The following is a 4363-nucleotide window of genomic DNA, read 5'->3' on the forward strand; positions in this document are numbered from 1 at the left end:
TTAAAAAATAATAACTAACAATAATAAAAATAATTATAATAATAAACAAAAAAACCTTGCAACAGCACTATCAATGTTCTTATTAGCTATTTACAGCCTTAGCTGAGATGACAAGCAAATAATTAGTTTTTACAGCACCTTACAAAACATGTATCTGCTGATTTCCCTAATCACCCCCTTCACTCTGTCCAATTTCAAATATAGTTAAGTAGTGGAGACCAGAGTCTATCAAACTTGGGCTGTCTCTTGCAGAGGTCATAAGTGAGATTTTCAAGAGGAAGAAAGTCAACAACCTGGTCAATCCACATTTTAAATGTAGGAGAAGTATTAGAAGCCCACAATAGAAGAATACATGTCTTAGCAAAGTATGTGATAGTCATAAACACATTTTCTCTGTCAGGATCAAGAACAAAGTCCTGCTGGGCATTAAGAAGATCGAGACACGGGGTCATATTAAACTGAACATCTAGTATTTTCTGTGCAGCAGTATGTATAGATTGCCAAAATCTGGCAATCTCTCTACAACTCCAAAATACAGGCATATAGGTTCCACTTTCAGAGGTACATCTTTTACAGTTAGGAGAAATGTCTGTTTTCATTCTATGGAGTCTCAGTGGGGTGTAATAAAATTTGTACAAAAATGTGTAATTAGATTCTTTCATTTTTTCATAAGTAGAGGAGCAGAATACCCTGTCGCAAACCTCCGCCCATAACTCATCACTGATAGTCAGTCAAAGGTCCTTTCACCATTTTATTTGAAAAGGAGTAAAGGAGGAGCCTCCTTTCTCAGAAAGGAGTTTATAGGAGATACAAGATTTTTCCTTTAATGGATTGTGCTGTAGCAAGAAGGGTTTCAACTTCATTCAGCTGAGCTCTAAACCTCCTCTTGGAAGTAAATTAGGAAATGACATGTCTAATTTGAAGATTTTTTTTAAAAAGTTGGATCTTGGCACATTGAATTCACCGCAGAGCTCTTGAAAGGATTTCAGTGTAGTGGTTTTCTGATGAAATAGGTCTGAAAAGGTCCTGATCCCTAGAGTATGCCAAAGATTAAAGTTGGCATCACTCAGGGCTTTTGGCAAGTCTGGGTTGCATACTATAGGTGAGTGAGAACAGATTTGGGAGGAAATGGGATGGGCACTTCTAATGTACATCTATGGCAGCACCCAAGGGGCTTGAATTTTCGAGCTCTCCCCGTAGATTTTGCAGTGACGTAGAGCCCCAAAGAGTGACAGAACACTGAGCCAATCACGGCGCAACTCGAGAACATTACCAACCCCTACTCTGTGTATTTTCCGCTGGCTACCCCACCACAACAGAAAGCACTGAGCTCGACTGAAACACCTGCATTTTGGAGTTGCCTTACTCAAGAAAGCAAAGAAGAAACCATGTTTGTATGCAACTTTATTAACTCGTAGATTATTATTTATTTTTTTACATTGTTTGCAAACTGATATGTGACACGTATTAATGCCTAAATAAAATGGAAAACAGGCCACACAAAACATATATACAGTACCAGTCAAAAGTTTGGACACACCTACTCATTCAAGGGTTATTAAGCCCAATACAATGTTGAAAAACAGAACGCTTCCCACCACTAGATCAAATAACTAGACGTGAGCTGGATGTGATCTCAACGCTGCCACCAGTGTAGCAGAAGAAAGTGAAAGCTGCAACAGGGACTCTAACCAGAGCGCATGCGTGGCAAAGTGAGTGGCCATTGCCATGAAAGCTTAGTAGTCCTCTGGGCAGAGGCAGTAGGCCTTGTTACAATAGCGTAAGTATAGAAAATGTTTGACACAACCATAATAATCATCATGAAACGGCTGTAAGTGTCACCCAACAAAATAAATGATTTTACATTAACCTGTTTAACTGCATTGATATGGCTTAATTAATCATAGACCAGACTCATTATAGTTGCAAATACCATGCAGTTGCACCTTGGGAATCTAAACCAAACATTAACAATATGTTGTTAACATGTTTGCTCAAAATGCATTTCTCTAATGACTTTCAAAAGATTGTTCTGAAGTTAGTCCATTCATAGGAAGTTGCACAAAAATGTGTCTTTTCCTACGAATTAAGTAACACAAAAATATATATATATTTTCATTCGAATTAAGCCACATAAAAACGCACAAATCTGCTGAAATACTTTTGAGTGTGAGATTGTGTTGCAACATCTTATAGCCTACTAAAACCTGGCCTCTCTACTTTAGTCATAACATTACTGTCCTATATTTTTGTTGAAACATACCCTCAAACCTCAAGTTGTTTTAGTTGTGCACTCGCTTAGGGGAGACCGTGGGAAATTATAACCTATTTTGTATGTGTTTCTAGGCTATTAGAGAGACCATGGTTAGTGATAATTTACAGAGTGGCTCTCTATTTGTCATCGGAATATATATTTTTTCCCCATTCTGGATGACTAAAGATTTCTTCTGAAATATTGACAAAGAATTACTGTAGCCTACATTTTGAGCTCTTATTACGGCGCCGATCGGAAAAATAAAATTGGACTTGTGTTTTTCCACTCTTAACTCGGACCGTCCAGGTCTCGATCACAACACGGGTGTTTCCCCCCACCTCTCTAAAACACCCTTGGGATCACGGCCAGGGATCAGCCTCTGGAGCGTTTAGGGTTAAGTGCCTTGCTCAATGCAGAAGTTTCACCTAGTCGGCTAGGGGATTCGAACTAACAACCTTTGGGTTACTGGACTAATGCTCTAACGGACAGGCTATCTGTCCTCATCTTTACACGTTGCAAATGCAATATGTCACGGTAACGTCTCTGTTGTGACGAGAGAAAACAGAACGAATCTCATAGAATTAGAATAAAACAATTCGTTCTACTTCCATGGAATCGGCCCTCAGCCTAACATTTATCAACTTCCCGCGTGTCTGAAATACAACAATGTTTGCAACGTTAGTAATGCGCTAACTGCTGTCCCCAATTGTCACAGTCCATCCTCCAACTAATTCAGGCCTATTATTCATGATGATTAGACGTTTCTTTTAATTAAACTTCAAATGGCTTAAAAGCCAAAAGATTATCTTAGAAAATGACCGACGCACCAGCCAAGCCCTCTACCGTCGCCTGCAGGAATTGGAGAAATGCGACAGCAGCGGAACTTCGTGAGATGTGCCCACAGCAAAAGGCCCGTTATTTGGCTTATGAGGAACCACCTAAGGAGGCGCAGGGTGTGATGGCTGTAGCGCGGCAGAGGGTGTGTGCCAGGCTAACAGAGTGGAAAGGCAGACAGGCTACTGTGAATGCTGCGCAACAGTCAGAAAGAGCTAGGAGAGACACAATAATCGGTCAACTGAAGGCTGCAGAGGCGCGCAACAGGGTTCGCCTTATGAGGCTGCGTCATCAGAACATCAGGGTAAGACCATAAAAGTTGTATAGACGTTTTTTCAAATTACAACAAGCCACCAACATCTATCTCCATAGCATCCATAGTACTTTTTGTTTTCTTTGCTACAGTGTGTTCCACTGTTTACATTGAATGTGAAAATATAGGCCTATACAGTATCTTCCAGTCTTCTCTTTACCTCTACCTGCTTGTTTTATTATTGCTCTCAAGACCCAAGATATAAGTCTGATGATCGCCTGTCAGCCCACTGCTCAGAGGGCTGTACGGCTGGAGTTTTTACTGCCACAAGAAGAGACAGGACTCAATGTTCAGGATCCTTTTGACAAACTCCAGGTTAGCAAAGCCATATCTAAAGACAACGTTAGCATACTGAGCTAAAGCCTGACCTCATACTAACATGACTCTTCTGCAAGAACCAGGCAAGGTACTGTGGATATGACTGTCAGAGTAAAAATATAACGAGTATGTGAATCATGGAAATTGCAACAAATAAAACACTCACCTATTCATTCAGTTCTTTCTGTATATTTTTAGAGGAAGAGGGTTGAGCAGCTACTGGATAAGAGCTGGGGAACTCTGGAAAGAAGGTGGTGATGGGATGACAATCGGAGATGAACATGCTCTCTTAATAAAAAATACCCACACTGAGCCTGTCCAAGCTAATCAACTTCATTGTTCTGTCGTGCTTTGTCTCATACATCATACATGTTTATACAACAATCTTAGCCCGACTGATGAACTTTTAGATTTTTTACAACTCTGCTTCACATTTTCACCAGTAGGTGTCAGTATAATAAGAGACTGTACCAGGATCCATAGGCGCCTGCTTTTTAATAGACCTGTGTCTGTCACATCATCATATGAAGACATTTTAAAAGTACAGTATCTTTGTGGCACATGGATCATGTAGGCCTAAATTACACCGAGGAGGAACCAGCTTCTTTACAGCAAATTACTCGTAGGAAACAAAGGACTGAATG

The sequence above is a fragment of the Oncorhynchus masou genome, chromosome 18, assembly GCF_036934945.1.
Source record: "Oncorhynchus masou masou isolate Uvic2021 chromosome 18, UVic_Omas_1.1, whole genome shotgun sequence".
NCBI classification, from domain to species: Eukaryota; Metazoa; Chordata; class Actinopteri; order Salmoniformes; family Salmonidae; genus Oncorhynchus; species Oncorhynchus masou.